The sequence below is a fragment of the Bactrocera latifrons genome, unplaced genomic scaffold (assembly GCF_001853355.1).
Source record: "Bactrocera latifrons isolate USDA-ARS-PBARC rearing strain unplaced genomic scaffold, ASM185335v1 scaffold_30, whole genome shotgun sequence".
In the NCBI taxonomy this organism is placed as follows: Eukaryota; Metazoa; Arthropoda; class Insecta; order Diptera; family Tephritidae; genus Bactrocera; species Bactrocera latifrons.
Window position 1 is genome coordinate 1,873,019 of NW_017536630.1, and position 14,793 is coordinate 1,887,811.

A 14,793-nucleotide genomic window follows, 5' to 3' on the forward strand; every position below is an offset into this window, starting at 1 on the left:
ATTGAGGAGATAAAATCTACATCGATGGAGGACCATTAGCAAATTTTCGCAGTGTAAAATTTGGTTGGTTGATCTTAAGCGGTTATTGGTGTATATTAAAAGTATTAGCGATTCCGCTATCATGTAGTACACGGCATTTCTGAGCATGAAAAAGTTTTGGATCCGGCCAATATCATCCTATCGTCAAGGAATACGTGTCTCTTTAGCTTGAGAAAAAATGTGCTTTGCATTATCTTTGAATGTTGTAGTAATTTTAAAATAGGTTCCATTAACACAATACAACGCCAGAAAATTAAACAAGGGCATGCTTCTAATTTTTATGTAATTTAAAGGAATGTTTTTTAGCACCTCAGTTACGGCTCTTGGAATGTTTATGCATCATTATAAAATGCTTTTTTCAACTTGGTCCTTGGAAATAGAAAAATTGGAAATAGAACTTTGTGATGGGCCAGGTGAAAACTGACTTTGGTTGATAAGTTTTTTTTCATGAAAACTTTGTTCACTTTTCTACTTTCCATTAAATTCAAGTGGACCAAATTTCAGATAGGACTTTATTTTCTCAAAAGTTCAGTTGAAATTCTCCTAATAGTATTTTTACGCAAATTTAATCTTTCAGACAACATTCTCATAGTAAAATTTGGTGACTAACTTTTGGACGATTTGCCCTTTGGCCGTCATTTAAAATCTCATGACCATTTTAAAATCATGTAAACGTTATATAAACCTGAGTACGGCTTTATAATCATCAGCATTAACTTTTTCAACTTTTCAAAGTTTAATCCAAAATTGTATATTTGCTCTTTGTAAAAATTAAATACTTTCACATATTTGCTTTTATTGAAATGGTTGTAACTTATATTTAGTTAAAGTTATGTGTGATCGAAAGGAGATGAATGTATTTTTTGAATGTAAGTGAGTTTTAGTTATTTTTGGAACACACCTGTATGTTTCTCCAACCACAATATCTATCAGCTAACAGAACGTTCAGGTTGCCATGCAGATCTGACTCACGCAGATCACTCTCATTGGTTTGAGCTATAATTGATAATTTGTTCTAGGCCTTTTGAAACTTAAGGGAGTATTCTAGTCTAGAGGTTCAATTTTCAAATGTTTTTGGCAATTGGTAAAAAAAAAATTAGAATGACATTTTTTCTACCCATTTTTCATAATTTGTTTATTTTTAATTGAAGAAATTTTAAATTAACAAAATTTTTTTGGAATCAGAAACATACTTAAGTAATATTAATACATATGCTCTTTTGTTCTCTAACCCTTAAAGGAAGACATTTGTTTAACGGACGGTAGTTTTAAGCATAAATATTTAGTAGTTTTAAACTGTGGTTTTACGCTACTATCTACATAGAACTCATATGTGACATTTTAGTCCTGAAAAACTGGCCAAAAGATCTACAAAATCTTGCCAAAAGATCTACAAAATAACTTCAAATGACTTACAAATTTAGTTGAATAAAATAGCTGATACTGTAGGAGAACGTCTTGACATATCGATCATGACTGTTTGGGTAAGAGGAAATTCTGTCCAAAGTGGGTGCACAAAGTATGAAACACAGGGTACGCATCCTGTCCATAGACTGTGTCACAAAGCAATGAAAATTATAAAAATGGGAATAAAAATTGGAAAAAATTATATAATCGAACTTTTCACTTCGCCTGTATACTTATACAAATGTATACCTGACAACACTTACATCTAAGCAATCATCGTTGAAATCAGGAAATCTGACGCTGCACGTGTCACTCCGCTACGAAATTATTAAAACTCAAAATAGTCATGAAAGTGAGACGCATGTGCAATACATAAACTTAAACTATCAAAAACAGGCATACAAACACAACTACAAATCGGTAATAAAATTCCAAAAATACAAAATTGACTTCAATTTTACGGAAAATAGTATAAGCAACAACAAAAGTGCCAACTGCAGAAGGTGCGGCTATATGTTTGTGTGTATATGTAATACATATAAGTTTGTATGCTTATAATGTAGAAATTTATTTTATAGCCTTTATCGTAATTACACACAAATTTGTAAGGTAATAAATTCGGCGCTTCCTTCTACGAAGTCATAAAAAATATGAATTCATAAAACGCCAGAGACGGGAGATATAAATTCAACACTAAAGTATACATTCCACGCATGCATTTCGTAAGTTGTTGCATATTGCGGTGTGGCGCATTGTTGATATGCCGCGAGCAACGTTGGCGTTCAGTGCATGTAATAGCCGGCACCGATCATAATGTGCAGCGAGTGACAACAATATTTAATCGACTACACAAGCGACTCATACAGATAAATACAATGTACAAGCAAGGCGGCAGTAGGCTAGTTCTGGCGGAGGGCGGGCGTATGGTCACACTTCATTGGAAGTGGCTACAATAACGTTAGCTGCAACCACTCACGCGTGAGTGTGACACGTCTACGCCTCCAAAAATGTTAGCGTTTGAAAAATGAGAGGGTGCCTCAGTGCGTACCTTACGAGATTGCATGCAACTTATGGCTAAATAAAAGCATTAATGCACATGGGTATACACACAAATGCTTTTATATGTATAATACAGATATCTCTTTTCGCATCTTGATGTTTTTTTTTTTCTTTTTGTATTCCATGAAACTACTGCTCCCCGTTTTCATCGGCGTCTTGGGTCACCGCGCTCGTACGTGAGCCACTAAAACACGTGGCATTTTTCATTTCCCTTATCTTCGTTTTCATTAATACTTATGACTATCGTATTATATTTAATAGGTTATGTTTTTATATATGTCTGTATATTATTGCATAAGTATGTGTGTATTCCCTGCTCATTTCCTCATAAATATTTATGGTCGCACTTCTTTGGAGACTCTTGATTTCTTTTTTTCTTGTAATAACTTGTAATATTGTAGCACTGTTTAGAATTATTAATTCCTCAGGGACAATTTGTATTGTATTTAGTGAGAAATTAGATACGTGAGCGCTGATCGTAAACTTGTATCCAGGAATTATTACATTGTTTACTTTGCAGTAATATACAAAAAAATATTGTAAATGCCATGAAGTATAATATATCATATTAAAGAGAAAAAACATTTACGCTCCTCAACAAAGTGTTGTTAATGACTTTCTATGTTTATTGCTTTGATCCAAAAATAATGAAGTTTTTTGTCTTGCTCTCTTTTTTGAAACCACATACAATCTGTTGAAATTTTGGCAAGATTTGCAAAACCCTTTTTACATTTATTTGTAGGCTGATCTAGATATTAAAAATAGTATTTAATGAATTTCTACCATAAAAAAATTAACTACAAGTCTGCTTGAAATTTTGTGTTTCCAATGAAATCAAGGATAATGTTGAAAAGCTTGGTAGAATCTACTCTACCACGAACACAAGTATTAGAGAAGTTCAAAGAAACAGTGCTTGAAAATCATCGTGTAGGTATCAGAAAGTTAGCAGAGGACCTCTACATCTCTTATTGGTCGACCATATCAGTTAACATTTTGTATAGCTTGTCGGTGTTTGACGCGTACCAAAAAATAATAATATTTTTTTTGCAAAAGTCGATGACACTTTTGCAGGAGTAACAAAACAAATATACTTCGCGTGTTTTTCGAATCGGTAAAAAGTTGCTAGTACATCTATGCGAACTTCAAAATAGCTAAAGTCAAAATATTCATTAGTATTTGAGACACGCGTCATTTTGTGAGGCTCTAAAAGTGAATACTTCGATTTTTACTATGTCTGAATTTATAGAAGAAAGAAGTGCTATAATGCACCATCTCATACTGCATTGGTTATTCGCGATCATTCGTCTGATTTACCTTCGTGTAATTTCTGGCTATTCAGCAAACTCACATGACCACTCCGAAGAGAGTGGTTTGACTAAATTGAGAATATAAAAGCTGAATCGAAGAATACTCTGACGGCAATCACGACGTAGGATTTTTACAAGCGCCATGATGACTGGAAAATTCTTTAGCATAAGTGTATTGCAGAGGAAAGGGATTACTTTGAAGGAGATGAAATGGTGTAGGATGTATGATGACGTAACTGAGAACGAGACGTCGAGACCGTCCAACATTCTACCGAATTGTCTTTCAAAACTGAGCCAAAACGGAAAAAAGAAGACACTGAAAACCATTCCAGCTTAGGCTTATAAAAAGTGTATGGATAATGGATCAATCTTTGGTAATTTTGTTCGGGCTGAAGAAGTCGTAGTTTTGTATTAAAATTGTATTTGTATTAAATTTAAACCCACCGCCACGGAAAACTATGACGATTTGAATTAATACAACTGGCGATCACAGCCAAACACTAAATAGATTATAATATTTTTTCATTGAAACAAATAAGCAAGAAATAAACTGGGATTGTGCGGAAAGTAATAGGACTTAGTCCATTTCAAAGCATTTAATGTTACAATCGTTACAATTTTTTAAAAACTTTTATAGTAGGCTCAATACAGCGTTGCTAGCACGATTTCCAAGCATTAAAGGCCTCACGAAGTGGTATTCTCCGGAATATTCTTTAGAAGCCGAGGTGCTGCTTGGATCCTGCGTGTCGCAAATTTTATGAGTTTCATAAAGAATTTAATCGCGTACCTCAATTCAATTATTTTCGAAAAGTTAGTATACGGTGTCTATGCAGGAACACTCAAAAAGTAATGCAAAATTGTAGCGACTAGATGGAACGACTAAGAAGTGAAATGTATGAAGGAAAATGGTCATCAGGTATTGCAGATAAATGGTACGGCATATTTCGCGGTTCGCATCCCATTGAATGCATATTATAATATTATAATAAAATATATTATATTGAATATATACATATGTAGGTATTTAATTCTGGGATATGACAGATTAAAACAATTGTTTTATTAGATGGTACTTCCTGTTACAATATCTATCTTTAGATATACTGATTTTATGAAGCGAAAGATTGTTGTTGATTTATAAAAATTTGCAGATATTCACTAACTTATTATATTATGTTCTTTCCGATTCTGATCGCACCCCATATGCGAACAATGAATGCCATATGCGAATCTGAAGTAAAATATGTATGTGAAAAAGAAGCGGCATAATAAAATCAGGTAAGCTTCTCCTGACTACATGTGGTTCATATGTATATAGTTTCTAAGCCAAACAAACATACAAAAATAAGTACGTGCTTAGATACTAAGTCAGTTAAGGATCTTCTCTAAGTCGGTACTTAAGCCATAATGACAATGCTCTTATTGTTATTGTTGTTATAGTTGCTGGTGATGTTTTGGTTGTGCGCATGTTATGCCTTTGTAGTGCGTTGCGCTAATTGTGGGTTGATTTAAGCGGATAATTGCTAAATCGGCTTAAACGGTATAACGCAGAGGTAGAGCAGCAAATAGGTACATAAGAAGTTATGTATAAGTACGTACAAATATACATATGCATGTACTTTTATAAATATTCAGCTGTTACTGCTGAAGCCAAGTTTTATGTGCTTGAGCGCATGGTTTTTGCAAAACCAAAGAAGAGTATATGACAAACAATGTAAAGGTACTAAGCTTGTGAACATTAGTAGTTTTATCCTGCTTTCTTTATAACTTTACTATGCCGTTATGTCTTTAAAGCGATTTTTCATTCTCTTTCACCTTCGGCATCCGGAAAGTCGCTTTCATTAGCGCGACTAAGTAGTTGGCAAATACAAATGAGCCGCAACACATGCCACAAATGCATTAGCACAACATTTAGTGTCAGCGCAAATGCTTATTTAATGATTTTCACAAGCACTTAAGTATTTACTTATGCTCGTAAATGGCACATAGTCGCCATAGAAAAACTGTATAGTATATTTAACATACATACGTATATTGTATGTATACGATATGAATGTTATTTTCAAATGCATTTATTTAGATATTTATATACATATGTATACACAAAGGTACATACGTATTAGTGCATATTCACCTTTTTAAGCATTAAAAGTACTTAAGTGCTGAAGTAGTAGTAGCAAACTGTGGTTGAGCCAGGTTCTAGCGGCATGTTTCCAAAGCTGTGTGTTTAAGTGGTTGTATGTAGAAGATTTACATATAGAATTGCAGTTGGTTTGCATAGTTTCCGGTCTTCAAAAAATGCTTTTGAAATACTAAAATAGTGATTCTACTATGAATTTTATACTTTGAACAGGGTGCATTAAGTTTATCAGTTTTTGAGATATCTATCTGAAATTTTGCGCACGTCCTTTTCTCTCCAAGAAACTGTTCATTTGCCGATGCCGCCGATACATTTCCAAATTAATGTCCGAATATATTGTTCCGATCGAATCACTATAGCATGTAGCTGTCATACTACTACCACTGCAAAGTCCGAGCATACCACATTTTAAATTATTGCGAATGGCTACAAAACAAGCTGAGTGACCAACACCATAAAAACCATTTATTTCAAACCTTTTTTATAGAAATGCAACCGTGAAGTGTACATAGCTTCGCTGCAGCCGAAATTATAAAAATCATTTTAGTTACTTTTGAAGCATTTTATAACTAAATTTTTTCTTTTTATTCAAGGCATAATTTTTAATTAAAATAGGCTGCTTACCTCTTAACCACATTTTTTCAAAAGGTATTTCAGGTAATAGACAAACGCGTCGAACACGTGTCAAATGGTTACCAAAGCTTTGATCTGTGTGTTTTCTGAAAATCATGTTTTTAAAATTTACACGATTGCCCGAAATCTATCTCACCTTGACATTTGTTTTGACTTCTTTTCCGAAGTTGATTAAAAATTCGCATTAATAATTGCCTTAACCCTCTTTTACCTTATATAGTAGATAAATTTTTGAACTTTCAGTTGCCTACTTACCATATGTAGGGGCAAAGTTATTCTCAAGAAATTGAGAGAAAGTGTTTTATAAATAACGGTGCATTTTCTGCCCAAAATGGATAAAAACTGTATGGAACAAACCTTATTCACCTGGAGGAGTTTCTTGACATTCATCCTGGCAAATTGCGAGAATATCAATGTTCGGAAACAGCCGAACTGTGCACTTCGTTACTTGTTTAATCGAAAAATAAAAATTCAAAAAAGTGATTTCTTTCTGATTTGAAATTATCGAAAATTACTAAACCCGTTAAACTGGATTTGCTGGGAAGAAATTATTTTAACTTAGCCACAGGCGGCCGACATTTTTTCATTGCTCTGTATTTACCACAAAAGCAAAATACGAGTTTACAAATTAATGTGCGTTTTATGCTAATTGTCTTTTAATTACAAGAAGAAGGATTTGGTGCAATGTGCAACACAACTTAAAAAGAAAATGAATATGAACTGAGGAGAAGGATAGCTAAATTTAGCCACATTGAAGATATAATAGTCCTGACTAAGGCTTATTTTAAAGCAAATAGAAATTCTAATTCAATAACATGATCCCAAAATTGGAATTTTCTCATCGATGTATCGCCTTCAAAGAAAACATTGTTAAGTAATACATTCAAATGTTACCAGAATCACATAATGGATGGCGTATTTGATTTTTAAATAATACGAACTTATACGTTGTAATTATTTGAAAATTTTACGAAATGCGGCGGCTCACAGAAGGTTTTAAGACCCGAGCTTAGTCCTGTAGAACCCAGAAAGGTGATCTAGTCACCGATGCCCAGAGCATACTTAACATGGGAACATGCATCAGCTTCTTTGTAAAAAATGGTCGGACGAAAGCATGCACAGCGATTGGAATTTAAGTGTGCTATGCCCAATCCACAAAAAAGGAGACCCCACAATCTGCGCCAATTACCGTGGGATAAGCCTCCATCGCATACAAGGTTCTATCGAGCGTACTGTGTGAAAGATTAAAGCCCATCGTCAACAACCTGATTGGACCTTATCAGTGTGACTTTAGACCAGGAAAATCGGTAACCGACCAGATATTCACAATGAGCCAAATCTTGGAAAAGACCCGTGAAAGGAGAATCGACATACACCACCTCTTCGTCGATTTCACCAAACTTTTGACAGCACGAAAAGGAGCTGCCTTTATGCCGCGATGTCTGAATTTGGTATCACCGCAAAACTAATATGACTATGTAAACTGACGTTGAGCAGCACCACAAGCTCCGTCAGAATCGGGAAGGACCTCTCCGAGCCGTTCGATACCAAACGAGGTTTCCGACAAGGCGACTCCCTATCGTGCGATTTCTTMAACCTGCTGCTGGAGAAAATAGTTCGAGCTGCAGAACTAAATAGAGAAGGTACCATCTTTTAAAAGAGTGTACAGTTGCTGGCGTATGCCGTATTGATATCATCGGCCTCATCACTCGCGCCGTCAGTTCTGCTTTCTCCAGACTGGACAAAGAGGTGAAACAATTGGGTTTGGCAGTGAACGAGGTCTAGATGAAATATCTCCTGTCATTCAACAAGCAGTCGTCGAACTCACAACTTGGCTCTCACGTCACTGTTGACAGTCATAACTTTGAAGTTGTAGGTAATTTCGTCTATCTTTTGACCAGCGTAAACACCAGAAAAATGTCAGCCTGGAAATCCAACGCAGCATAAATCTTGCCAACAGGTGCTACTTCGCACTGAGTAGGCAATTGAGAAGCAAAGTCCTCTCTCGATAAAGAAAAACCAAATTCTATAAATCACACATAGTTCCCGTCCTGCTATACGGTGCAGAAGCTTTCGCTCTAATCAATTGAAAAACTAATCAAAAACATAGTCCTAAAATTTCATTGGTCGAAAGAAGGGTCGAAAACAAGGGTAAAAATGGCAGTTTTTAGAAATTCCAGGCCTACGTCCCCAATTTTTTTATTCAATCTCAAAACCTCTCTACTATGCACTTGCTTAAAAAAAAAAAATTAATCTTTTCGTTTCAGATAAGAAACCTAGTCAAGAAGTTGACGACCGCAACGGAATTGTTGATATTTCCACGATTCTGGTTTTTTTTTTTTTGACATGAAATAATTTTGATTTTATAGTTCAACAATACTAGATACTATAAATGTAAAAATTCGGATGTGGTCGGGTTTTATTCTGCCATAATAAAACTGGAAAAAATTACCTTTTTTGACGTTACTAAAGGCAACCCGCCCCCCTCCCTCCCTCTGAATTTTTAACTGGTTCATACTTATATCAAGTCCAAAAAATTATACTAATTTAATTTAATTAAATAAAACAAGCAGCTCCTTTTTGATTCTGAACTTATTGTATGAGAAATTCGCATGGCCGTATAATACATTAATGGATACTCCTGATAGCATCAAATTCTTCTGATCTCAACAAACGTTAACTATGTGCATTAAAAATTGGCAATCACATCGCCGCTACCGAGTCCCCCCTCACATAATTTCGATAGTATCTCCGAATAAAATGAGCACACAATTGAGTTTTTCAAAGCTTATAAATTTTTATTGCAGAAAAATTCGTCGCAGGCACACGATTACAAAAATATGATGTAAAAGGGATGACACTGTAACCGATACGTAGACCGGCCGGCATCGCTGTGGAAGATATACAGAGGGAGGAGGCCTCACGTGCTGGCACAAATCAATTTCAATGCTTTTGAACATTAAGTGTGACTTCTTCATATATGAGGGTGTACATACATATGTATGTGGAAATTTATATGCATACAACACATACATATATATACGTAAATATTCAGGATATATGTTTAAATATGCACGTACCAAATTTGAAGTGAAGCAAATGTTTGAGCTCGTAATTCTTAATTTATGGCAACTGTTTATTGCTAAATTGACCGTGAAGATTTGAAACAGGGCTTGTCGACACAACTACAGACTTATAATCATATACAAATACACGCACATAACAATAGCAATTCTGCATATAAGTCGACTTCTTTTCATTTATGGACGCAGATCAGCGGCATTGGTTCGCCTACAATAAATGTGCATATTTCTTTAAAATGTGTGGCGTGCTGAATAACAGCTGTTTGGTGCCAACAAAATTCGTAACGGTTTCATGCTTATTCAGCTCATCTTCAGCTCAACTTATGCTGACAATCGAAGTGCCATGCAAGTCATAAATCAAAACTGTTTGTCTGTTGAAAGTATATGCATTAGTACAAAACTACCCGCACACCTAGTAGTGTTAAGGATTCGCAACGCCTTCGAGCAGTTTCACAAACATTGGCATGTACATCGGAGTTTTAGTTTTCCTCTGCTAAGCGCAGCATTCACACACCTACAATTATCACTGGCTCAGAAATTTTAAAGCGTGTTACGCAGCAACAAGGCGATGCGGGGCGTTGCAGGTAGGCGGGAATGTAGAGCAGTTTTTCTTTTAAAATGTGCGAAAATACTTAACAGCCGTGGAAAAGGACATCATATGCATATTATGTTAAGGATATTTGTGGTGTTACGGTGCAATCTCATCCAAATTTTCCCGCATTAATTTGTTAATACCTATCGGTTTCCGTGAAAAATAGTAAATCCTCAGCATTCTGGTCATTTATGAATAGTTTTAAGCTATACCGTATAACAATAGATGTATTTAGTTGCACTTTGCTCTGGTTTAAAATCCGGTGCCTTTTCTATTGAATACATATGACAAAATTCCAGCTTGCAATATTGTGTCGGAAACAAATGGATTAGACATTCACATGCCTAATGTATTCCTTAAATCAATTCGGGTGTGTCATTCACATGCTCTAATTTGGTCTTATGAAGGCGGATTTGAAAACACCCTTTTGTATTTCATTTTGTGTATAAGACTGAAAAAAAAAGAACCGAAAACAGTGTAATAGAACCTAATGTATGAAATTTTGAAAAGCCTTACAATTTGGTTAGAATATTATATCTACGCGTATCCGATTGCAACTATTATTATAATATTTAAAATTTTCGTGTTCGGAAAGGCTCTATTTCTATAGAATTTTACATCTTATTATTGAAATTAAGTCATTGGACAAGTTTCGTCGATTAGATAATACGTACACGGCCAAGTTATAAGACAATATCCTCTCGTTAACTCATTTCGTGCGCAAGATGTATCCCTGGACGAAATTTGGATCACTGCATCGCTGAAAGTTCTTCTGGTGGATCCTTCTCTGCATACACACCTGAGAGGGATTTGTGCGCGGGAAGAAGAGGTGAAGTGAGATTTTTCACGTGAGGATCGAAGCTTAGAGGGGGTAGGAGGAATAGATTTCTGCAGTAGGCTCTACATCAATTCTGGGTTGAGGGTACCAGACCACTATAGTGTATTTTAAGTTAAGGTGGCTGTCAAGATATACTGCTTCGAAATGCAGCTCTCTTCAAATTGTAAAACAGCTATACTGGCTTTGTGCTATTAAATTTGTTTTTAAGCCCGGTCACAGTAGAATTATCGGAAACTATGACCTTTTTCAAGAGGGCACCTTTACCCCAGTTTCAACAGATGGGAAACGAGTCGTTGTCTACCGATGAATCTAACCACTTTCCGTGAATTTGACACGCGCTGATCAACAACCCGAACGTATGCGGTTTCGAAAAACATTTGGCCCAGAGTGAATCACAAGAGCTCCTCTGAATGTCGTCGCATACATGGGAGTTTTCACTGGACTCTGTCCAATAGCCTCATACGTGATGACAACTAAACATCTTATCGAACTACGACAAAGCATGTCACATTGTGAAAATGGACGAAATCGGACAACAACAACGCCTACTTACCATTTAGCACATTTTATTCCACTTGATTCGTTCAGTTTCCAGTACACAACTAAAAAAGCAATAAATATAACGAAATTTCGGTGAATGTTTGAGATATATAACTGAAATTAAGAGATAATTCCTCTCTTAAAATGGTATATCTGTATGTCAAAAATGGGTTGAATCGGACTAATACTTATAACTGATTAGTACTTAATAACGGGTTTTTCAACAGCGGTTTGGTATATCAATGAAATTCTTTATTCGTGTGTTATACATTCGATGCCATTACGTATGGAACTCCATTTGTTTTGCATGGCCACCACGGGCATGCTTGCAGAAGTCCAGAAACTTATCCTAATTTTTGACGGTTTTCATACATAAATTGGCCGATACTGCTGCAATTTCACTTTCGCTTTTCGTACAAAGTTCATCAATCGTCGCTGACTTGTTGACATATACCATAAACTTTTCGCAACCCCACAAGGAATAGTCCAACGGTGTCAAAACACACGACCGTGGCGGCTAATTGACTGGACCATTTCGTGAGATAACACGTTCACCAAACATGGTTTTCAATAACTCGATTGTGACATTCGTTGTGTGACATATGGCACTGTTCTGTTGGAACCACATATTGTTCAAGTGCATATAATTCAATTTGGGCCAAAAATATTCGGTTATCATTGAGTGGGAGCGATTCCCAGTCACAGTAAAATACCGACCTTCATCAGCACGGAAGAAGTACGGCCCATTGATGCCGTCGACCCATAAACCACACCAAACCGTAATTTTTTCTTATGTTCTTTCACTGGAATAACTAATTTAATTGATAACGCTAAGAGTTTTATTTTATTAAAAGTTTTTATTTTATAAAAAAAAAAAAACTTTCGTGTCGCTCTTATTGAAAACCCCGCTCTTAAAGTTGAAGCCACTGACTCCGAATTTCGGCAGTAAATTTTGATAATTTCGACCCATTATTCGATCGTATATATTTCCATGATGAAATGGCAAACCCTACTGAACTAATTTACTTTTGTAGCGCAGCTATCGAAAACCCCGTTATTAAGATTTTCGACCTTCCGGGTGATTTTGTACTACATATAGTATATCGGCCAATATGTGAGTTATCGAAATGAAAATAAGAGATCGTATTTTACCCATGACAATGTATCTTTGAGCCCAAAATAGATAAATTTGAGCGAAAAATTGGCCTAGCCCCTATACACCTAATAACAGGATTTTCGAACATCCGGCTACCCTTACTCTATATAATTGGTTTTACAATCAAAATAGGTGCCGGTTCCAATTAGCTGTCAACAGCTGTATATGTATATAAATGATAAAGATCTGTCTGTCCACCTTAGCAAGTTATAACTTGATTAAAAACTGCGAAATCTTTTTGAATCTTAGTAAACATTTTCCTTAGCACCAAAGGAGGTTTGGCTTTGCAGATGGGAGGAATCTTACCATTGTTACGCCAACAAAACGCAATAAATGGAAAAAGATCTTGATAGTGCTTTGTCTGTGTGCTATAATTAGATTATATCGGGTCTATACCCTTTAGCCCACATAGACGTAATATAAAGATTTTAGAACTTTCGGTTGACTTAAGACCATATAAGTATTATAATTAACAAGCCTTATATAATTGAAGACACTTAGCTCTTCCTTACTTATTCTTCAAATGGACATTGCACACCGATAAAGCAATTTATTATATAAATTTCAGGAAGCCAGACACATCACTCCATTTCTCCTTTTCTTTTGAATGTAGCCAATACGTGAATATGTAATTAACACAAAAATTTCTCAGAAACCTTCAATATAATAAATTTAATAACAAATAAATTACATTTGATAACGCAAACAAAACGGCAGCGAGGTAGCGAGCACTACCGAAAAGTCATAAATTAAAATACAATAAACATCAAAAAAGTTACTTAAAAAAAAAAAAAAACAAACAATTGAAACTTTTTAATGACAGCGTTAATTGTCATAACAGCGTCGTAGTAAATTTCACTCATTTTCATTAGTTTTCTTTATTTGCATTTAACGAACATCACTTATACCCTCTATATTGCTATAAGGCTATGTAATTATAGTATACATTTGTACTTGTATTAGGTATGCACGGCGGCATTTGGCCGCCACAAACGTCAAAGAAGCACCCATTCATGGCGCCAGTGTTATGGTGGAGCTAGTACTCGTATTAGCGACGGCGACGAATGCACCGAAGACAGTGACAGCGACAATGACGACTTTCTGACAACTGCGCAAAACGTGTCTGTTGCCTTGGTGGCATATTGAATTTAACTCCTTTCCTGTACGCGACGGTTTGTTATGCAGACATTCAGATTTTCGTAAAATCGTGCGCCTTTGCTGCATTCGTAATTAGACGAAATTGTCAAATGCCAAAAATTGCGCCGTTCTCCCAAACGAAACGACCGTTCTAGACAGTGTGAGCTGACAATTGACATTCGTTGAGTTTCGAAAGGTGCGCAATAAGCACACACATATGTATGTGGTTGTGTGTACGAATTAAGATTGGTGTGGTTCTGCATATCGTTGCGCTTGACGCAGAGCTCTGTGTGGGCTCACGCATCTACGTGACGCAGTTGTCACTCCAATCAGTCGGAGAAGTCAAAGGGTTGGGCCTGAACATAATGCGGGATGTATGCAGTTAATATTCAGTTGCAGGATATGATTGGAAGCATGTATTGACACTCTTATATAGATACATACTTGTGTAGACATACATATGCATGGTTTCGGTGACTATGGAAGTTAGTTTTTAAAGCTCTTAGGGGATAAGTTTTAAATGAATAATTAAGTTTTTAATGTAAGACTTACACGGCAATGCCCTTCACTTCCTTTGATTTCGAATATGCACATTAGGGCGGTACTTATGTATATATGTACATGATAATAGCTCCTTATATTTTTTTCCAAGTTACTGATGCTAGAAAGAAATACTAGTTGCGATTCAAAGTAAAAATTTTTTAATATAGGGCTCCCTATTGGCGCCATCTATAGTGTGTTAGAATCTGCTATCTTTATCGATTGTCCAGTGAGAATTTCATGACATTTCATCAATTGAAAGTGGAGATATTGAGTTTTAAGTGTCAATATGTTTGTGTTATCGGTGCGAAAATGAGCTTCG